Here is a 24,194-nt window from a genome sequence, read left to right as displayed (position 1 = left end):
GTAGGATAAGTGGACGATATAGTTTTGAGGTAGTTCCAGTATATATCACATTACACAGTTGGCACAGCAGCAATTGCATAAGTTAGCTGTGGAGTAAATGAAAACAAAGTGTATAAAATGGAGAATTGCAATAGACAATAGGATAGCTGGACGAAATACTTATAGTTCCGAGGTAGCGACTTTTGGAGGTTGCGAAGGTGGGGAGAGTATAGGCACAGTTCATCCCTCCCTACCCCCAAGGTTGTAATGTTCATATTTTTGGAGATTGTTCGGGTAGGAGCAACAGACCAGTCAGATGATTTAAAGGGGGAGGATTTAGACATCTGTTGAGGAGTTTAATTTTCTTCCTGAAGAGGGGGAATAATTGATTGCCATGCAAATCCTGGGGCAGCGAGTTCCAGACTCTGGGAGCGTTCTCGGAGAAGGAGCAAGTGCAAGATTTTTCCTTCCTAAATTTGGGGGGAATAAAGAGCTTCAAAAAAAGTCTCTTTTGACCGGCTTTTTCAAGTTTATTTGTGAGGTGGACTAATTTTTCCATGTAGAGAGCTTTGTGAGTTACACAAACAGTCTTGAGTATAGAACTTGCCTCTACTGGCAGCCAGAGGAGTTTCTTGAGAGTGAGGGTGATGTGGTCGAAGCAACTCTTCCTGCACAGTAGTCTAGCCGCTGCATGGAGTGTAGCTTTCAAAGGGGCTGTGCATATTTGGGGCGCCTGTGAGCGTTGCGTTACCGTAGTCCAGCTTGGAGAGAACTAAGGACTGAACTACAGTTTTTAGGTCTTCGTTGGGGATGAAGGGTTTGACTTAAAGGTGTTTCAATGAACAGAAGGCACCTTAAGTGGGTGCATTAATATGCTCTTTCATGTTCAGGTGACTGTTGAGTGTAATCCCCAAAGGTTTGACAGCGCTGGAGTTGGATAGTTTGCAGTTTAATCCAATGAGGTTGTTAAGCCAGATATCCACGGGAAACAAGTTCTTTTGGTTGTATGAAGAGGAGTTCAGTTTTGTTGGGGTTGAGCTTAAGGTGGTTGCTGGTCAACCAGGACTGGACCGTGAAGAGAGTGTTATTTAGGTGCTGGATGTCTTTAACTGATGAGATTCTCATGTAGAGTTGGGTGTCATCTGCATAGAGATGATAGGCAATTCTGGCTTGTTTCATGATCATTGCAAAGGGCTCCATATAGAGTTGAATAGGGCAGGAGACAGGATTGACTCGAGGGACACCTTGTGAGACTGGTGCTGCTTTTGAGGTAGAGTTTGTTAGCGCCTAAAGGATTGGCCGAATGGTATTTAGGACTAAACATCCCAACTTACACATATTGACCTTTGGAAATCCAGATGTCTCTTGACAGGTCAGATGGGCCTTTGCCCCATAGTACGAATGGAGCTGGAACCAAACAAGTCATGCATATATCAGCAACTGCCAGATCCTTAATATTCAGTCAATGATGAGAAGTTGAATACATTTTCAAACCTTTATTTATCTTAAAGGATTACTATGGTTTTGGCATCGTTATTCAGATTAGTCCAGTATACAGAAATATTGAGTAAAATGTGGACTAATGACAACATAAGTCAAATCAGAGTTTCCAGAAAACAATTGACACTAACTAGCTAAAGAGCCTAATCTACCCTACACAGAGAAACCCATGAAGGGTACCTTTCAGAAAAGAGCAAGATTTCGGAGCATAGTTAAAGACTGGAACTTAACTTTCCATAATGAAACATTCTGCAAACTCAGCTAAGGTACCTAAAGCTGCAGTAGCAACTGTCAAAAGATCAGTGATATAGGAATGATCATTGAAGTAGCATTGATCAGAATAAAGAAAGAAGAAAAAAGTCACCTTTAGCAATAGCTGTCGTTAAAGGGCAAAAATGGAAAGAGCAACTCTCCCGTAGCAGAGTCATAAAGAGTCTCTTCCAACTTGGTCTCAGAGGTCAGAAAGCAGGATCTCCTCTCTAACTCACTAGGAACATAATATAAAATCACACAACTTGGTAGGTGTCCGATATCGCTCATCCATGGTGTTGTCAACATCCATTGCTTCGTTTCCCGATTCCTACCATAAACCTTCACGCCGTTATATATTAAAACACTGTTGCCATATACTAGAAACATGGAAAAAAGTTCTCATGAGAAGCTTCTTACCAAAGTTAAAAGCTGAGTTCAGTGTCTATCGTGAATAGTGAAATGCTCTAAAAAAATATATCAATGATGTTCTAGTAGAGCATGCATAAAGTATATCTAAATTATTGGCCATTATAACAGTCTATTCATTATGGATTCACAGCAAAGTTAATTGGTATATAGATGATCTAATATGGTATGATGAAGCTAAGGAAAAAAAATATTCCTAAATATTCTTTATTGATTTTCAGCAAGTTATACAAGTGTTTTACTTTTGGAAATTATGTTATGCATAGCATTTCAACAATAATTACTAGAGCAGCTCTGGTGGGGTACTAGGCAGTATCATATACAATAGGCTTAAAGCAGTATTTATATTTTATGCCATTAACTCTAAAAATAAGGTTACAATATACAACAAGTAAACTGCTAAGTGCTCGGAGTTATTCAATCTCGTCTGTCTTGTGTTTGTGCTTGGAACTGGCCGTTGGTGATCCAAGCACCAACGGCCAGATCCAAGTAACTCACCGTATGTGTTTGTGAGTGGTATGGGGAGGGGAGGAAAGAAGTGGGGGAAACTCACAACCCACGTAATTGTGTATATAATTTGGTCTAGGCCGTAACTGGGCATAGATATACGGACTATGGGGACGTGCTGTATATGTATCCATGTGGCAATATGGCATGCTGGAAGTGCAGGGCGAGGGCGTGCTCCACAATGGAGTTATGTTTGTCATAGACAGTTTAGTTTCTATGAACGTCAAGTACCCTCGCCATTGTATATGGTTAATTTGTGAAGGTGTACGTGGTGTATTGATTGCTTGCGTTGCATACTCTGCCACTAGTGCCCTGTGGAGGTCCAGAAGACATCATCATGTGTTGGGGCCAATTTGCGATCTCCAGGACATAGCTATTTTGCGTTTTGCCAGACCCAGAGCCAAATCTAAAAATGTATTGAGGTTCTTACACGAGGCATTGCACTTCGGAATTTCAAGCTGGAAATTGGGGCCCTGAGCTGTTATTAGGGTGTCCGCTGCCTCCGTTAATGTCGCCGCCACCTCATTCCAATATGTCCGGATGCGAGAGTAAGTCCATACCATATGAGGAAACGTTGCCTCCGAAGCTAGGCACCTAGAGCACACATCAGCGGAAGTAGTGTACATGTGTGCCAGTCTGCGTGACGTTAAATATGTGTAGTGTACATAATTAAATTGCTCATACTTCAGCCTGGCATTCGTCGATATGATTTTAGGGTAACTAATACATTGTGCCCATTGTTTATTGGTAATATTGATTGACAATGCACGTTAGACCTGGCATATCTTGGTGTGATTACCCATGACTTTTTGCCTCTACCTCCTTTGTTTTTAGATGCTTTGGGTACTTTGCCACTGCTGATCAGTGTCAAAGTACAAGTGTTTCCTATGTAAAGTGTCATGGTAATTGGTTGGCTATGTTTGCCTTACTAGTAAAGTCCTTAGTGAAGTGCACTGTGTGTGCCAGGGCTAGTAATGCAAAGGTGCACAGAGAAGGGAACTCAGGAGTGCAGTGTAGGGCCTGCGCGCAGTTTGCTAAGTTATCATGTTGTCCTGATAAGTGCAACCACTTTTCCTGCCTTACTTTGTCTTTTGCATACATATTGGGCACCCCTGTGGTAGGTCCCGGGTAACCCCTGGGCAGGGTGCAGTGTAAGTAAAAGGCAGGACAGATACTGAGGTGTGTGTTATGTAGTGACAGTGAAAAACACTCCATTTCGTTTGCACAGGTGAAAGGCCAGTCTGCCCGTGGGACAGAATCGGGGGGAGGGCTGGGTATTGTGTTTTGGTAGCCTAGTTTCCACAAAGTTTATAATGGAGAGGTGAAGTTTAGTATGTATGAACTCACAGTGTCATAACAAATCTTTCTATGAAAGTGGTTTTGTCACTGTGTGTTCAGAAACCACTCTTTTAGAAAGTGGCGGAGTTTTGTGCTTTAGGCATTTCTGTCAGTCTCTGCTGAATGTAGATAGACTGTCTGGATCTGAGAGGTGAGAGGAGCCAGGGAAGGTCTTGACCCCAGGGAGGGGTTGAGAAGGCACCAGGCTGATCTGCATCTGGAGATTAGGCAAAGAGGAGCCCCAGGAGGTGAAGAGGCCTGGGTTGCTGCGATAAAACAATTGACCCGTCTCCTGCCGAGTGATTAAGGATCCAGACCCCCAGTAACAAAGGGAGAAAGGTGACACTGGGAGGGAGACACCCAGAACTTATTTAGGCAGGGGTCAGGGATCCCTGAGCACAACGAACTTCAAAGACATTTAGGGGTATAACTATGAGAGCTGAGACACCTGAACGTTGGAATGGAACAGAAATGGATTGAGACTGGAAAGGCTTAGACCCATTTCGTGGTCAAGAGGAAACTCTGCTAAGGAAGGAACAACTGAAGAGACGGCTCGGGAAAGACCAATCTGTGCTTCGTGAGCTGGGGCTGGTCTGCAGTTTGCTGTTTTAACCAAGGAAAAGGCTGTTGGGACTGTGCTTGATGCGCTGGGTCCTCCCGCTTGACAAAGACTGTGCTTTGTGCTGTGTCTTGTTACCCCAAGGGCCCAAGGTGAGCTGGCTCCCTGTTTGGAAACCGATGAACATAAAACTTTCTGGAGAGGTTTCAAGCGGCGCGGTGGGCGCATGTTGTGGCAGCTTGAGACCCTCAGATGTTGTGACCTGTGATCTTGGACACACGAAGGAAGAGTGAGACTCGGACGCGCTGGGTGCATGTCGTGGTGCACAGGAGGCATTGGTGAAGAGCACCTGGTCAACGTGTGCATCAAAGGTGAAGTGGGTCTCGGACGCGCAGGGTGCGTGTCGTGGTGCACAGGAGGCATTGGTGAGGAGCGCCTGACCAACATGTGCATCGGAAGTGGAGTGAGTCTCGGACGCGCAGGGTGCCTGTCGGTGTGCATCAGATGCGTTGGTAAAGAGCACCTGGTCATCGAGTGCACCGGAGGAGTAGTGAGGCTCGGACACGGTGAGCGTGTCGTGGTGCGGCCGAAGGCATTGGTGAAGAGCGCCTGGATATCGGGGCACCGGAGCTGGAGTAAGTCTTAGTGAAGCAGTGGGCGTGCTTTAGTGCAACTTGGGACTGTGGAGGTGATCGGCTGATCATCTTGTGCACAGGAAGAAAGTGAGTCACTGCAGTGCGTTGTGCGTGTCTTGGAGCCAACTGAGACTGCAGGAAGGAGTGCATGGTGAGCCTGCACTCGGAGTCGACATGGAGTCCCATCAGTGTTGTGTGTGTGGCTTTGTGCCAGAAGAGACCCGGAGAGTGCGGTGGTGAACGTGCACCCGGAGTAAAAGTAATCTCAGGGGCGTGCGGCCGCTGGAGACCTTCCGAACAGTCGCGGCCCAGACCAGCAGCCCCAGAGGAGCTGAGCTGCCAGGCCGAGCCACTGAGGCCCATTCAGAAAGTTCTGCACCGAAGGCCCAGTTCGCTGAAGGAGGAGAGGAGAGTGGGGTTGCACCCCAGGTAACGTGAATCACTACCTGGGTGTGGTGAAGGCTCGGAGGGACACTTTCTCGGCCTCTCAGTCCTTTGGACAACGTGAGCCTTTTCTTCGGCTCAGATTGGGGCCCATACTTACAAAAGGAGTGGCAGTACTGGGGCCCGAGTAAGAAGCTGTACTTTGTCATTGTTAATACGTGTGAGGGGAAACTGTTATCGAAGCGGCTGATCGTCGTAATACACATTGCCAATATTGCTGCTAACGAACTGACAGACTGTCTTATGACACCTGACATTATTTCTGCATAACGAAGTACACGATTGCAGAGTTACGCATTGCATTATTTCTCTATTGCAAAGTACAGGATTTTCATGGCCCGCATTGCATTATTTCTTCATTACAAAGTACATGATTGTAGTTACGCATTGCATTAGTCTTTAATTGCAAAGTACATGATTGTAGCGGCCCGCATTGCATTATTTCTTCATTGCAAAGTACGTGATTGGGGTGTGATGCATTGCATTATTCCTTCATTGCGCAGTACATGATTGTAGAGGTAAGCATTGCATTATCTCCCATTGCAAGGTACCAGGGTGTATTGTTACGCATTGTATTATTTCTCCTTTGCCCTGCACAGGATTGTGTCATTCCACAGTGCACTATTGTTTGTCCATTGCAACTTGTGTGATTCTAGCATTGCGACCAGCATAGCATTTTGAAAGCAGTGGTTGGGATTTGAACCTACCAGCCAGCCGGGACAAATATTGCCCTTTATTCTATGTTGGCTTTTGTATCGTGTGGTCTGATCGTATATCTTTCTGTATAAAGTTTATACTCTTTTCTATCAAACTTGTGTGGAGTCCATTTGTGGTGTCACCAGGGGGTTGCTGTGGGCGTGGTTGTACATACTGTACACTCAGGCCTTGGAGATAGGCCTGGCTGCTCGTGCCAAGCTACTAGGGGGGTGAGCAGGGCTATCTCAAAGAGTGTCCTTACTTAGCCTACCGTTGAGTGGGGAGCCCTGGGTCTCGCACTTAATGACAGTAATGCGGGACTGGGACTCCGGCTTCCAACAATGCTGAGTCCCAGTAAATACGCAATGGTGCCAATAGAGGCGTAAAGTCGAGTCTAAGAGAGTTATAAATTGCTGTTACAGCATTTTTTTCCCTGTCCATGTGTCAATAGAGTTTGCAATGACAGACATGGCAGGTTAGCTTGGGCATTGCCCCATGGCTGGAGGAACTGTTGGGATAGCAATGCGTGGAGTAGGAACATCCCTTGTGGAATCCAGAAGTCATCCACTAAACATGCAAAGTCTTGTAGTTGCGAGTCTACAAACAAGTCACCCCAGATGTCCAACCCCACTGCTCTCCAGGACTCAAGCTCCGGACGCCTATGACAGGTATATGAGCCCGGTAAGACGGCGAGTGGCTGACTGGCAGCATATGGTGTAGGTTGGCTTCTGGGTAACAAATTTGGACTTGCTGCCAGCATTAGCATATTACCTTGTTTTTTCTGCAGTATGGTAGTAGATCCTGAGAGCCATTCCAATACAGCTGGTTGTCTCAATGTTAGAGCCCAAGTGGCCAGCTCGGTGAGATTACTACTTGTGAACCACCTCATTGGCCACTGGAGTTGTGCTGCAGCGTAATAATGTTCATAATTTGGCGCCCCCAAGCCTCCGTCAGACAGAGGCAGATACAATTTACAATGTGCCACCAGAGACCTAGAATCCCCCCACCCCCCACATAAGGGAGACAAGGAGTGATTCCATGTCTTTAAATGACCTGTGCGGCAGTCTATGAGGAAGAGTAGAGAAAAAGTACAAAAGAGCCGAGGGAGTAGAAGCATTTTAGAATAGGCAACTCGTCCCATAGGGGACAAGGGTAAAGTCAGCCAGAATGGAAGGGCTGCCCAAGCCCTAATGATTGCTCTGCCTAGGTTACCGTCTATTATATCTGTACAAGAGTGGTAGAGTTGAACTCCTAAATATTTGAAAGCGTTGAACGCCCATTCCAACAGAGTGCGAGGCATGGCTTGTCTCTGGTCCACTGAAAGCGGTTTCATTGGAAACACTGCTGACTTGGACCAGTTAACCCATAGGCCCGAGACCTGGGCATGGTCGTCCAGCAGGTCCATTACATTAATTCTTGGAGGACGGTTATCTGGCCACGTAGATAAATTAAGGTATCATCTGCGTACAGAGACACTATGTGCCACCGCTTGTCCACATATATGCCCCAATCAAGAGCGTGTTGGCGTAACTTACATGCCAAGGGCTCAATGGCCAATGCAAATAAAATGGGCGAAAGGAGGCAGCCCGGCCTTGTGCCGCGCTCTATTACGAACAACGGGGAAATGATGAGACCAGTCTTTACCCTAGCCTGTGGTTTTATATATAATATACGTACCCATCTCAGAAAGTTAGGGCCAATGCCGAAACCAGACAACACAGCTATTAAAATATTGCCATTCAAGGTATTATATGCCTTCTCAATGTCTAAAGATGCTATCCAAGGTTTATCAAGTTCTGTACGGGCTCAGTCTGACAGTTTAAAAGGCGGCGCAAGTTTGGCCGGTGTTTATCCCCAGGATAAAACACTTCTGGTCTTCATGTATCAGCATGGGCATTGCTTCTATTAGCCTATTGGCTAATAATTTACCTAAAATGTTATAATCTGCATGCAGCAGTTAATACAAGGCCATTCGAAGTGGGTCTATGCCAGGTTTGGGCAGAATGACCAGTGACCCCTCTCGCAGGGAGGGCGGGAGTTCTCCCCTTTCAAATACTTCTTCATACATAGTGGTTAGCCGAGGATTAAGTTGTTCGGAGTAAGCTGAATAAAATTCCGATGGCAAATCCGCCCCCCGGGTTTTACCTGTTGCCAATTGTTTGATGGCTTCAGAGATTTCATCTGTAGTGATAGAGTCTTCAAGCAAGCCGTACTGAGGTTGTGTTACTTGCTGGAGTTGGACATGTGATAAGAACTGCTGAATAAAAGGGAGATCGCCAGTACTGGGGGCTTTGCAAAGAGAGGTATAATAATCATGGATGGAGTCATTATTCGCTTCGTGGGTCTTCAGTAAGCAGCACACAGAGGTATATATCGCCGTGATGGGGGGGTTGTGAAGTGTCAGATTTTAATAGCCATGCTAGCTTTTTGCCACCTTTTTCCCCTTCGGCATGTTGTCGGGCAATGTATTGTTTGTATTCCAGCATACAAAGATTGTCTAATGTCTCTTGGTATGCCAGGCAAGCCTCGACTATCGAAGGGCTAATATGGGGTTCTGTGGGGGGAGAGTCGCTTGCATCTTTGTATTTCCAACTCATGTTTCTGGAGTTCTGTCGTGAGCCAAATACGGGAGCCATAGGCTGTCTTAATGGCATGTCCACGAAGAACAGACTTAAATGTGTCCCATTCTATGCCCACATTTGAGGCAGTGCCCGTATTACTTTGAAAATATGAGGTAATGGATAGCAATAGGGAGGCACAGCACGCTGCATCATTGACTCCTACGAGGGGAAGACACCAGGTCGGTGTCCTGGCCCTCTGCGTTCCCCACGAAAGCTGCAGCGGACTATGAGCTGATATTGCGCGCACCAAGTATTATATTGTAATATATTGCATCAATCCTCATGTGGAGGTCATAGCTCGTGGAATAGTGTGAATAAGTATGCAACGCAGGATGCTTACTATGCCAAACTTTGTGTAGTTGCATATTAACAGTCCAGTCCTTCATATCTTGTGTTAGTTTAATGGAGTGTGCCCCCATAAGTGGAGGGGGCGAGCGGTCAAGGGTAAGGTCATGCACGCTGCCGTGGTAATCTCCGCCCCAGAATGTTGGTGCCGTGGGGTCAGTGAGTAAAGACGGTGTGATTGACAGAAAAAAGTAGCTTGTCCCGAGTTTGGGGCATATAGGGAAACCAGTGTTATTGGGAAGCCATCTAAGAGACCTTCTAAAATTGCGTTAAGCCTTAACTTCAGCTACAAATAAATGTGCGGTGGCCCACAGTCTCGTCGGAAAACAGGAGTGCATCTTAATGAAAATGTAGGCTCCTCGCAGAACAATTTAAGCAAACAGGTGCATATGAATGACATTTATGGCGCAGTAAAGCTTCATGCGGAACAAAATTTATGTAGGGGGGAAAACACAGTGACATTTTCACTCCAGTCAAGATAAAGATTTCAAATATTCCTACAACTTCACACAGCCCATATATTTATATGCTGGCTGCTGTTCCTGCACTTTGTAAAACAGAAATTCCAAGGGGGCAAATTCGCTTTAGAAATAGGCCACATTGCAGCCAGGATTCATTTCCCGACCCCAGTCTGACCCTCAGTCAAGGCCAGGCAGGAAGCATGTAATAACTGCAATACCCTGTTTCCCTTTCAGCCTCAGTGAAAACAGTTCAGTGTTCCCTCCGTATTTTTCTCCATGTTATTGACAACATTATGCTGAGTATTTCTCGCAACTCATGGCTAGCGAGAGCTTTTAGCTAAAATGCCTGGACTGCTCGGAGGTGTCATACTCACAGAAGGTGATGGCAGGAATGCTTTGATCTGTCTAATCATGGTACACTTGATAAAGCATATTTCACTGAAACCAATATTAAACCTTTAATTAAACAACTGCTATATTTTTATTTTGTTACAAATATGATTATAATACCTTAATCGCATCCTAATAAATTTCAGGGAGACAACTGAGAGTACTCCCGAGGTTGGGCTTACATTCCCCCACCGGAAAAAAAATGGTGGGGAGCCAGGGCCAACTGCCAATTCGGTCAAGGGAGCCACAGGTCAAAAAAGTTTGGGAAACACTGCGTTAAGGCCTTGTCTGTCAGTCCGGGTGTGAAGTATCTTCAAAGGGGTGCCGGTTCCACCCATATGAGGGTGCCCCTGGCACATCCCGAGTATGTGGTACCTATGACTGTGCCCCTCCAACGTTTACGGAGAGACATGAGAGTTTGTGTATTAAGATGTGTTTCTTGTATTAATGCAAACGAGATCTTGTGCGTGCAAGAATATTGGTAGACCTTGTGGCATTTAGCCAACCTGCCAATCCTCAAACATTCCAGGTCAATAAGATATAGTCATTGCGTACCATCTACTGATCAATAAATAAATAAGAGAGTGGGTGCAGATGTGTCCAGGACATCGGCCTCGCCAACCAATTTCCCCATCCAATCCCCACCCCCCCCCAGACCACAGTAGCAACAAAACTGATAGCCATCCTGCATATTATGCATGACATAGGGAGAAAAACAGATCAAAGTGAATAAAACAAATATCCAACTCCCCACCCCAGGCCGGCTTGCCAACCGGCAATTGGCCATCTGCACTAAAATGCAATTAATCCAAACTAGAAACAACAGCAAAAGGAAGAAGAAAATTAATGTTCAATGAGATCTTAAGCCAGGAATAGAGTGTAAAGAAGCGGAGACCAAAAGAAAATAGGAAACATAGAGATGCTATATCACCCATTTATCGCTCTTTCGTGGGGCAGAGCAATTTTGTGCATCGTCTGCAAGTTGGCCGCCATGTACAGTTCAAGCCTGTAGTGTGCTTTAGTTTCAATATGCAGTAGACACAAAGAGAGGCGTACAAGCCCCTATGTTGATGATGGACATAGAATGTTCCGCTGCAGCCTTTCAAGTTTCCATCCAAGGAATCATCTGAGTTCCTCTGCAGTCTGTGGGGTGACCACTGGGCGTCCCTCCCGCAATGCTGCGTGTTCTGAGTCAGTTCGAAGCAATGCTTGATCCAGTGCCGCATCCGTGTCCGATTCGGATCTTGGAGGAGACATGGGGCTGCCAATGTGTTCCGCCGTCTTTATGGCTTATTCTCGTTCTTTAGCTAGCTGGGCCTTAGTTGGAAGCTGTACTCTGCTCTTGCCACGACCCCTTTGTGGACCTCCCAGTTTCCTTGCCTGACAGGGGACCACTGAGGTGGTAGGCGGGGCATGTGTGTGTCCATGCTGATCTATCCAGAACCAGGCCTCTTAAGGAGAAGAGCAGAAGATGCTGCTGTCCTTGTATCGTATACGTAGCTTGGCAGGATATTGCAGCGAATATTGTATTTCATGATCCTTCCAGATAGGAGGATCTACGGCGCTGCACTGACAGAATGTAATCTAGATAAATGTGTACCGTTGCATTGCCAATTTGCCATGGGCTGCGGGCTCTGGTTACCTGGAGAATGTAGTCTCTATTGCGGTCATTAAACAGTCTCGCTACCACTGGCCTGGGAGGATTGGCCGGGCGTGGGGGACCTCCCGGCACACTATGCACCCTTTCCACTGAGAAGAATTTTGAGTAATTGCCCTTAAGGATATCCGTGGAGAACCAAGACTACAGTATAGCTCCATGTTGTGGCCTTCTGCCCATTCCAGTAGACCTACTATGCGGACATTATTTCTGCGGGACCTACCTTCCTGATCCTCAGCACAGCTCCTCAAGTATTCCACCTCCTGTTGGACGGATTTGATCTGATCTGTTGCCGTGGATAGCGTGAGGCGCAAGGATGCTAGAGTAGATTCGGATTCCTCCACTCTGTCTTTCAATTTTTTATGGTCTTCCCTTAGAAACCCCATTTCTAAGCAAAGAGTCGATCTTATGGCCCAGTGTAGTTTTGATATCTAGTATCGCTGCCAACAATTCATCAAACCAGTATGAATGATTGGTATGATCGACAGAGTTCGAGGCCACAGGCTGCTCGGTGTCTACCCCCCCTCCCCGCCCTCAAGAAACCATAGTAGTTATGTTAGGTGGCTGGGGCTGCTTTTGGTCTGTTCTGGTTTCCACATCTCATCATCTGCACGTGTGACGCTGTGTGACAGAATAGCCTGCCTGTCAACGGTGACTCCCTGAGGGGAGGTTGGGGTGTCACACCAGAGATTAGTAGATTGCGATCTATTAGAGTGGGGATGTGGTATCATGACGTGGCCAGACAGAGTGCAAGGTGTAGGTGCGTACAGTCTGATAGATTGCCAGGCACACTTGTCAAATGGTCCGCCACTAGTGATGCTACAACGGTCCTTTGCTGTAGCATTTACGCAAGTATAACGCTGGGGCATCCACTAATAACACTACACTGGAGTTGTGGAGTGTAGGCCAATGTGGTGGGTATCCGAGACGTAAAGCAACTGAGGTATAAGCCGCTGACAGGGTCCTGTAATCAAGGGGGATCACAACAGACTATAGGCAGTCCAAACAGGCTCAGCCCCACTGCTCAACTCTCTTGCATCCGTTCCATCAGTCACAAGGCCAAGATACTCGGTCACCCCCTCCGGCCCGTTGTCCAGGGCCTGAAAGGAGGTAGAGTATTAATTGCCGGAGATTCAGGAGCGTTGCGGCAAGCTTTGAGAGGTCAGACTGGAAGGCTAACTCACCGCCAGCTCCGGGCACTACACGGGTAGAGACAACTGCAGTGTTTCAGTCTCACAGGCCCAGCAGAAATACGGGGGCTATGCGGTTCCAGACTATGGATTTGCCCCGGGCAGAGTGCATGTCTGTCGCAACAAGCACTCACCCTCCTGGAACACACGTTGAGGCTGCCATGCCAGAGATCGCTGACGAGGAGCATGTAAACGCAGACACCGAGTCTGGTCAGACTCCTAGTGGGAACACCGCGAGCCGCACAAACACTATCCCCTGCGCCTCACAGGCAACTTTAGAGGCAGGTCCTGGGAACCCCTGTCCGCCTGGGTCGGGCGAGGAGCATGATCCCCTCGCCACAGGCGCGTCACCAACAGTGTATTCACCGGACATTGAGCTCACACCTGTGGAGGGCATCGCACTCCATGGTCACCGATTTCAAATGCGACCAGGCAGGCCGCCATCACTTGAGTCCCGTGGTTTACAGCCAATTTGAGGCCAATCAATGGTGACGGCCACTGTTCCAGCCCGATTTTGGCGTCCCGGGTGGTCGCGAAATCCAGAAGCGCACCCCAGTGTACAGCGCTACGCATTGCAGGCAGATGCAGGAGATATTTAGGATTTTGTGGCGAGCCGGACACGGAGCTTAGCGCCACACATCCACACTCGCCATCATCTTCGAAGCTAAGGAAACATGAGCTTGGAGTCAGCAAATTTTTTTAGCATGATAGGCAAAATGTCCTAAATAAACGTCTGCATAGGTATGAGCAAGAGTTAAAAGAAAAAGGCTTGGGCCCAATTAAAGTGGCTCATTTAAGAATGATAGCCTAGTACACAAATAAAATTCAAGTCATTTTCATATACATTTAAGCAAGCACATTTGTCCCATGTGTTATTTTTCTATGTGAAAACATTCTTTTATCAAAGCTGAAATTTATTATAAAGTGATTCTTTTATACGTTTAAATAAGCACATTTTTCCTACATGTTATCTGTCTATGTGAAACATTTCTTCAACGGTCTAAACGCATTCTAAGGTGCAATTCATATATGGTCTGCCAGTTGAAATTTATTGTTAATAACTAATTCCTTACAAGTTGTTTGGTTTGATTAGCTAGGATCGTGGGTTCAGGAAAGAAGCAAACCATTGAAGGACCGTTCCCCTGATGCCTGCACGTTGTGAGAAGGCATTTAGGAGAATGTCATGGTTAACAGTATTAAAGGCAGCCGAGAGGTCCAGGAGGACTAGGAGGCAGGCCTGACCATCATCCAGAGATCTGTGTAAATCGTCTATGATGTTCAGTATTGCAGTCTCTGTACTGCAGCCTTACCTGAACCCAGATTGAGAGGTGTTGTGCCAGTTGTATTTTTCAATGTGGTTGTCGAGTTGTGTGAGCCCACATTTTTTAATGGTTCTGGCAAGGAGAGGGAGGTTAGTTATAGGTCTGTAATTATTAAGGTCGTTCTGGTTATTGTCTTGTTTTTTTGATGGGGAGGGGGTGACCTTATAGTTAGTTTGTCTCTCTCAGTTTGCGGCTCTTCTCTAACCCTCCAGTGTCAGCACAATGTCCATGGACAAGTTGGCAGATTTATTCATAAAGGCAAAGTTAATAAAAGGTACCAAAATGTTACAAGCATATACCATAAAAAGTCCTGCTCTAGCACAGAGAAATTATCCAGGAGAAAGACACAATGTAGACATGCACTCCTCCACTACACTTAATTTGTGATGGTATTTTACATACTGCCCTTCAGGTCTAGTTCGAAGGTTGTGCAGGCAGGCGCAGGTCAATCGCACTTCCATGGAAATGGTGGAAAATGTACATTTATCTCCAGGATAATAAATAGGCATCATGGACCAGGGACAACTGCCCACAGATACAGGGATCAATTTCAGATGTGAAAAGTTAATAAAAAGAAAAACATTCTCTGGTAAATAATATAAACCTGGCATGTGCCAAGCTACACTTACTAGACCAGTGTGCTTATAAAGTGGCAAAAGGGCTGTTGTAGATAAAGAAGAACATGAGGGCCACGGCAAAATATAATCATTCTTTATGTAAAAAAGTGTGCATGCAAAAAACAAAAAAGAAAAAAAAGGAAGGACACACATAGCGGCCTGAGTGGATCAATTACAAGTTCCCATTTCCCATCCTTGACATGGTGGAAGCTGTACTCACCCATCTTTGGTATCTTTCCATCAAAGTGGGAAATCTGTGGGAGGGGTGTGCTATGACTGATGCTTCTACTGATCTAAAGGGGGAAGATATTCTGGATACTTTTAGCACCCCTAATCCCGAGATCCTAATGAGTATAGCCAGTAACATCAAGTCGGGTTCTCCCAGTGACCCTGCTAGGCCTAGGGTGCTGAAAGGTAGTATGGAACTTCTTGAACCCAGTATTAGACATCTGTTAGAGCTCTCTTTTAGCTCAGGCATGGTACCTAAAAGATGGAAGGAAGCAGTGGTCCTCGCACTGAGGAAGAAGCTGAATGTCAACATGGACCAGTTAGCCCATTTACGTCCCATTTCGCTACTCCCCTATTTTGCGAAAATTGCAGAGAAGTAGGTGAACATCCAGCTAACTTCTCATATTGATAAACATGATCTTCTCCACCCCACTCAGTCTGGTTTTCGCGCACTGTATTCGACGGAATCTGCTCTGCTCCTCTCCACTGAGACCATTCGGAAGTACATTGATGAGGGTCAGACGGCGGCCTTAATTTTACTGGATCGGAGTGCCGCCTTCGACACTGTTGCTCATTGTACGTTGCTCCAGTGTCTCAGGAATAGAGGGGTGGGTGGGAAGGCATTGGCATGGATGGAATCCTTTCTGCAGGATCGCAGCTTTCGGGTGGCATAGGGACCGTATCGGTCTAAGTGTATCATGCTTAATCAGGGGGTGCCTCAAGGATCCACCCTCAGCCCCACCCTGTTTAATCTTTATGTTGCACCAGTGGCAGGCATTACTGGAAGATACGGGGTCAAAGCAGTGTCTTACGCTGATGACACGCAGCTGGTGGTGGCCTTAACACAGTCGGATGAGAAGGCGGTCTCCAACTTTAACTCCTGCATACAAGAACTGGCGGTATGGATGGGTGAGAACTGCCTTAAATCGAACGGGAGTAAGACAGAGGTTTTGGTTGTTGGTAAGGCACCCTCTGTGTGGACATCGGCGTGGTGGCCTCAGACCACGGGTCCCGCCCCGGCTCATAGTAAACAAGTTAAGAACTTAGGGGTGTGGTTGGACCCCAAGCTCTCGTTTGAGCTTCAGACAAGGCGAGTGGCAGGAACTTGTTTTGGTATCTTGCGTAGTTTGCGCAAGACCGTGGGCATTTTGCCCACTGGAGCTAGGAAGACCATAGTCCATGCCTTAGTAACTTCAAGGCTGGACTACGGGAATGTGCTCTCCCTGGGGGCCAATGTCAGCTGTGTACAGAGGCTTCAGCATATACAGAACGCAGCAGCCCGCCTGGTTCCGACGCTGCCCAGGAGAGCATCTTTAAGGAAGGAGTTAGTCGCTTTTCATTGGCTGCCGATTAAGGAGCGAATCCAGTTTAAAGCTCTCTGTGTGTGCCATCGAATCCTACAAAGGAAGGGGCCCGCATACCTATATAATCTTTTGAGTCCATATGTCCCCTGCCGCCAATTAAGATCTAGTGGGATGGGACAGGTTACTGTCCCTAGAGTCAGGACGGTTAGGATGGGCGGGTGCTCCTTTAGGTTTGTGGCAGCTTAGCAATGGAATAGACTCCTGTGGGGGCTTCGGATGGAGACGTCGGAGGTGACCTTCCGTAAAAAGCTGAAAACTTTCATTTTTTCCAAATGAGTAGCTTTCTGATGCTATACTCCGACTGGGAGGTGACCTGAGAATGATGTTTTTATGCTTAATGTGCCGCAGCGCGGGGACACACTAGTATAGTGTAACCAAGCGCTTTATAAATGTCATTATCATCATAACATCTTCATTGACATGTATATGGAGGCGATACGAGTCATCTCAGAGGTTGTGTGCTCTGTTTTTATCTGACTGAGCCACTAAAAGGGATTAGTTTCTTTAGACAGTAAAGTTACTGCCAAATAAACTGGGCCTAAAATTGTTCGAATAAATTATAGCATACCATTTCAGCTCAACTGTCACTCACTTTTGTTCCTTTACCAAACTTTTCCTATTGAAAATTCTCCAAGTATTCTTCTCAGTCATCTATAAGTTCAGCTAGAAGTGCTCAAGTGTCACGGTCTAAAACATGTATTTGAACATACATGTTCTGCTGCACCCTGGATTACTTTGCAGAGGGATTGAACAGGGGCTCATCGCATCAATAACTAAATAGGTGTTCAGTGTGTTGTTCAACTAACACAACAGTGGATCAGCTAGACAAATTAATCTTGCTCTAGCTGGACCTTACTGGCCTTGACCATTTGGTTGGTTCTCTGAAAAAAAAATTTAAAGTTACCTTCTCCGGAAAGTACAAGGTGGTGGCCCGGACTGAGAAATGGAAAAGCAGCAAGGTAATTTCTGGTATGGAAAATGAAGCTCATATCAGCCTGGACACAATTAAATATTTGGATAGTAGCAGGGGTCTCTTTAACCCAGAAGTCATCACCTTAAGGTGAACGTGGTCATCACATGTGGGAAATGTTGACCTCCAAGTAAGTTGGAAGACGCCAACCTTTCCTAAGATCTGGCGTGACCATCTGCCTTTGTGAGTACTTAGTACTATGTAATTCATAGAACATTTGAGATTCCTGCTACAAACCATTAGGAATTCACTGGACCAAGGACAACATTTCAATTCCATTTCTCACTGGTCCAATATATTAGATATTTAATTGCAACACCTTATCTGACATCATAACTTTGTTTTTTTCCCACACACGGCAGTGGCATACACACACACACACACACACACACAGACACACCCCCACACACAGACACACACACACACACACACACTTATCAGTACTGGGGTCAGTCAGAAAAGACCAGAGAACTGCTTCAGTCAGTGCCAAGAGTCCCTATGCTTGCTATGATGCCAGTGTGGAAGATAAATGCATGCTATCCACTAAACCACAGCGGGCTCAGTGAGATGAACTTCACTTATAAAACAGCCAGTGATCTGAAGATCACAAGTTACAATCCTAATAGAGTAGACGAGTTGTCTATCCTTAGCTGGTGGCTAAAATGAGCGCTATTAATTTGGGTAATAACACCTATAACTTACAGTGAGTGGCTTGTCAGATAAAGTTGATGTAACGCCCAAAAGTGACAAAAAGTGCATATGCATGCCAAAGAAGATCATAATCCTGAAAGTTTATCACTCTCGAGTACCAAAACTGTTCTCTCAAATGTAATGCGACTTAACCATGATGTGGGAAATGGCTTATAGCACAATTTAACTGGAAAGCTAAAAAATGGAGATCGAAATTTTCCATAAATGTTTTTCTATTCTTTGCTTAGTGTTATTGAAACAGATAATAAAACAGGAATTATTCAAAGCCATAACAATTGGACAACGAAAATATACAGCACAACGTATTATACAGCTACATTCATTAATTCCAATTGCTGGGCAATGTGCCTAGTCATAATCTTACATAATGAGTGATTTTCTGTAGCATTAGACAAACATTTCGTACTTTGTCTGCCGCTAGTGGCGGAGCTCCTGGCACAAGTTAATGTTTTCAGTATTTGCATGAGTGACTGCCTCTTTACCAGCATGTTTTTTTTTTCATTCGTTCATTAGACTACATTAAAATGTATAACATCGAAATGTGGAAATAGAACCACAAAAATAGAATTTGAAGAAGACAGCTTTTTGGGTTAAACAAATAATAAATAGGGTGTAATTTATGCAAACGTACCACATAGATAAGGCTATTATCTTGAAATAATTCAGACAGTACACATATTTTCAGTTAGAACCCTTAACAGCCTCTCTCACATTAATAGTGCTACTCAAATTACTTAAGTCATCATTATCCTTGCAGGAACAGTGAGGGGCAACATTTCAATAGGACTAGATGATAAATGAAATTGGATTTTGTCTCAAACGAATGTCATGCTGCATCTATCATTTCTTCGTGCCCTATTTCACAGGCAGAATGAGCATTTTCTCCAATGCCTCTAACGAATTATTTGGCTACAAATATCCCTGTAATAGTTAACATTCCTCCCTGCTGAAGTAAAACAAATATATAGATCAGTGAATAGACCCATTTTAAAGCTAACAGTCATATCAATTTTTCAGCGTTACGTACTGATCTCGATTATTAAGATCAAGAGCCTGGCAAGTGATATTTGCCTTGTCAAACACACAAAAGGTGATGGAAGGAATTTTTGCAAACAGTCTCTAACCACTGAGCTATCATTTTTGCCCACTGTGCCGCCCTCGACGGATGTAAACCTTATGCAAATCGTAGGAATTGCCCATTCCTAAAAGCCAGATGTGGCTATCTCCAGAAATGACCACAAGCAACCACACAGGTTTCGGACGTATTATGCCCCATCAGTGAGGTATCACTCCCGTGGTCTGAGGTAAAATGAGAATGGCACTTTCTGCACGCGATGTCTGACCCAAAAACTAGCAGCTAAAGGGGGATGACCAAAACAAACCAATGGCTCAAGTTCTGACGTTAGCCAAGACCCCTTTTTTTCACTAATACTGAATACATACATACTTATACTGGCATTTTCAGAGAGGCCTCTTTACCATTATTCTGCGGTGCTGAATTTTCCGCAGCCCCTATCGCATATTGCACTTCAGCCATTGGCTAACGTCAACTGAAGTGACAACATTCTACTCTTTAACAAGGAGCACATCTGCACAGAATATAGTTGCCTTCAGAGACAGGGCCTACAGGCAGCTTCCTATACAAAAAACATAGCAAAGCAAACACTGACAGTCAAGAAGCTGTCAGACAACGTCAGCTTTGCCAAAGCTTGTTTGTGTAGGTAAGTCAGCTTTGCCAAAGCTTGTTTGTGTAGGTAAGTGCTCTGGTATATGTTGAAGTTGTCTCCAGCCAGACCTAAAAGGGGGTTAAGAAGCAGTATTCTTTTGTTAGGGATCTCTAAATATATTTTATTAGCAAGCAGGATTACTAAAGGATTTCCTTTAAAGGTGATATCAAGAGGTTGGCTAGAAACCTAGAGAGCAGTCTATGGGTTATCCTAGAAAGACAAATTAAAAGAACGCAGAAGGTTCAATGCCTCTGTCATCTGAGCCGCTCTGTATCAAATCAACAAGGAAAGGAGGATAGGTCTGCAGTTCACTGCAACAAGGGGACTCTTCATCCCTTTGGCCATAAAATCAGCTCATCGCTAATTACTCTTACACTTAATCGCTGATACTTTTAAAGGGGCAGTGGGTCTTAAATAAGTACTTTTTGTTTTCTGTTGTATGCAGGGCTGCATACAGAACAAGCATTTACAATGCAATAGGTCTCGCATTAATTAAGTTTGAGCTATTGGCATTGCTAAATATTGCCACACCAATTGCAAAAAAAAAGTCTATAAATTGTAGGCAAAAAAAATGTGTATTTATTTTTGTAGCAATGGTGGAATGCTGCGCTATAAATGATTATGTTAAAAAGTAAAGTGCACCCCACTGCTATTGTTACAATAGTTAATTGTGGATGCCTTTACAATTGATGTGTGCACTGATGGCTGGTGGTGCGTGTGTCTGCAGAAATTGTGCACTGATGGATGGTAGTGTGTGTGCCTGGTGGAAGTGTGCACTGCCGGCTGGTGGTGTGTGTGCCTGGTGGAAGCCTGCACTGACGGCTGATGGTGTATGTGCCTGGTGAAAGCCTGCACTGACGGCTGGTGGTGTGTGTGTGCCTAGTGAAAGCGTGCACTGACGGCTGGGGGGTGTGTGTGCCTTGTGAAAGCATGCACTGACGGCTGGCGGTGTGTGTGCCTTGTGAAAGCATGCACTGACGGCTGGCGGTGTGTGTGTGCCTGGTGAAAGCGTGCACTGAGGTCTGGTGGTGTGTGCCTGGTGGAAGTGTGCACTGCCGGCTGGTGGTGTATGTGCCTGGTGAAAGCCTGCACTGACGGCTGATGGTGTATGTGCCTGGTGAAAGAGTGCACTGACGGCTGGTGATGTGTGTGTGCCTGGTGAAAGCGTGCACTGACGGCTGGGGGGTGTGTGTGCCTTGTGAAAGCGTGCACTGACGGCTGGTGGTGTGTGTGTGCCTGGTGAAAGCGTGCACTGACGGCTGGTGGTGTGTGCCTAGTGGGAGCGTGCACTAACGGCTGGTGGTGTTTGTGTCCGGTGAAAGCGTGTACTGGCGGCCGGTGGTGTTTGTGCCCGGTGAAAGTGTGCACTGATGACTGATGGTGTCTGTGCTTGGTGAAAGAGTGCACTGACGGTTGGTTCTGTGTGTGGTTGTGTGTGTGGTTGTGTGTGTGTGGCTGTGTGTGTGTGGGGAGCGTGAGGGGCAGATAAGCGTAATCTTGTCAGCTCTGATGAGAACACAGTTTATGCGCATATTCTGAAGCATGTGCTTCCAGACTCCCTGCTCCCCCATTGATGGTCTCAATAAATCCCAGGCACACTTCAGCTTTGCATCTATCGCCACTGGGAAAAGCAGTGTACCAGTACATTGATTAATTGGCCGGCTGATGGAGACCCTCCTGTGAAATCTAAAGCGTTTAATAAAGTAACCCTCATGTTAGCTCTTAAAGTGACCCTCACAATATATCCTCAAATGACCTTCACGTTAGATAATAAAGTGACCCTCCGGTGAGACCCGAGAGTTAGCCTCTTGAGATCCAAGGGTGATTATACCGGAGACGCCAAAAGAGGCTGCTGTGAAATGTCCAGGAGCCACCTGAATTACCCAACTGTATTTACAAAAACTACCGAAATGTGAGAAAATAGATGCAAAATAGGTCATGTGCCTGGCTCTGGCTCAGCCCGAGGTCCTGTTGGCACCTCAAGCCCATGTCGAACTGAGCCTCCATGTGGCATTGCCTGCCCCTCTCCCCTTACCCCAGGATGCGGTGTAATGGCCAGACCTGCTGACTTTAGAACAGGGAATCTGGTTCGAGTCACGGAGTCGCTCGACATCCTATAGTTCTGGGCGAATATTCCCGGGACAATAAAAATGAATGTGACCTTGTGTAAGGTAACTGGAATGAATGACGCCCCTTAACAGGAGACACGCCCATCCAATATCTGCCCTCTCTGAAGAGATCACGCAGCGATGGTCAGCTATGTGTGTGTGTGTGTGTGAAGGGATGCACAGCGCTGAAGGAGGTTACAATGAGTTCAGAGGGGGTGAAGGGTGAAATAACTTGCAATACCACCTACCATCGTCCTGCCCTAACAGCCCCAAATAACGCCTTAATTTGCTAAAATGTGATGGACAGTACAGCAGCAAAAAGTGGATTGAAAGGATAACGCCAGCAGTGTGGGTAATGTAATAAAGGGAGTGGCTTAAATAACGTGCAAAAAAAAAACTTGCACTATTGTAAACCCCATGAAGCTCTGTGCACAGACTTGGTCTAGTGCATTCCTTGGTTTAAAAGAACTAACAATGAAATCTCAGACAATATTGATGATCCAAAGAACGTCTGCATCAGTGACACCTCTAGCCCAGGACTGCAGTCACTCAGTATTAGTCACTTTGAGAAGTGTTCTAATTCCAAATTGTTGATATACAGAATTTAGACATGTTTTTTGTTTAAGAAGTTTTGGTTTCAAAGTTATTCCCATGTCCCTTTGAATGCAGATTCATAGATAAAGTTTTACTAAATCTGTAACTTTTACATTTACCCGTTAACAGGTTTTATGAAACAGACTTATAAACCTTGATAAACGCTAGAATGAATTATGCATTTGGATATGATCTTGTTCTTGTCTTTCAGATAAATAAATTAATCTCAAAGTCCACCGATGAAAATGAACAAACAGTGATATTTTGCTCCAATCAAAAAAACTGGTCATCAAAATTCAAATTTCTAAGGTGTAGTTGCTGATCTGATAGCCATCATAATCTTCTGGTTTCCTTAGATATGATTATTTTTTTAAGACAAAGACAGCACATCTATAGCTTTACTTGACACTTTCTACAGTTCTGAAAGTCCTATTTTGTGAGGCTCAGATGTATGGACACCCAATATTGCATCGTAGGGATGACCACAATTTGAATCAATAATTTAGAATGCTAGCTGGCATGTATGGGGAAATTGTAGATCTTCCACAGTTTGGGGATTAGTAAATCTGAATTCTTTTTTAAAAGATCTAATATCAGATCTTTGATTTGCGGAAGTCATACCAGGCAATCCACAGACTTCTCCCTCATATCAGGGAAACAAATCTGGGATCTCCAAACTGGAGATATCACTACCACTACCTCCCTGCTCCTGCAGGCCTGAACGAATAACCTCAGTAACATGACAAAAGGAGGGAAAGTATACAACGCTAATCACCTCCATTTTTACAAGAACAAATCCATTTCAAATGAGTCTGGTCTCCAACCGAAGAACTTCTCCAATGGACAGTTCAGCTGGTTCACAAACAGATTTACACCAAAACGACCCTACACTTTCTCCAGTCTCAGAAACTATTCTCCGTTCAATTTGCAATTGCTCAATCCCTGAAATTCTTCCAAAACCAATCTGCAACATCATTGCTTATCCCAGGTATATGTTCTGCCATAACTGTAATACCTTTGCTCAAACAATAAGTCGAAAAACCTTTGCTGGATCTGCTAAACCTTTGTACCGCAGAAGCCCCCATTTTGTTCTCAAACTTCACCACCAACAAATTGTCATGCGAAGCATCACTGAACTTTTCACCCTGTCCCAAGTGAAACAACGCACTGCAAATAAATCGGCTGACAACTCTAAACAATCGAAATGCAAGCTCCTCTTTTAATCTGTCCACAAGCCGCCTGCAGATAATCTCCAACATCTCGCTCCCAATCCTTCCAAACTTGCATCTGATTCTATTACTAAATTAGGTTCCTGACCAATAACTACCTTCCCGTTCCATGCATCCACATTTATCAACCACCATTTAAAATCCTCCTTCGACTCCTGAGACAACTTCATCTTCTCAGAATACAACCAATTATTTCCTTAAATACCTTATCTTCCATCTCTGCAAAGCCTGATAATAAAGGGGTCCCTGTAAGACTGCCTTAATAGTTGATGACAGTACAGTAGACCCACAACTCTTGCCAACATTCTCAGCAACGGCTCTTTT

At 45.3% G+C, this 24,194-nt stretch overlaps 1 protein-coding gene across 1 annotated transcript in view; it reads right to left on the bottom strand.

The window, feature by feature from the left end:
• Positions 1 to 24,194, bottom strand: part of TTC21B (tetratricopeptide repeat domain 21B) — a 557,120-nt gene that overhangs the window by 511,562 nt on the left and 21,364 nt on the right. The gene's annotated exons all lie outside the window — the stretch shown is intronic.

The sequence above is a fragment of the Lissotriton helveticus genome, chromosome 3_1, assembly GCF_964261635.1.
Source record: "Lissotriton helveticus chromosome 3_1, aLisHel1.1, whole genome shotgun sequence".
Taxonomy (NCBI): Eukaryota; Metazoa; Chordata; class Amphibia; order Caudata; family Salamandridae; genus Lissotriton; species Lissotriton helveticus.
This window is presented reverse-complemented; position numbering and strand designations above follow the sequence as displayed.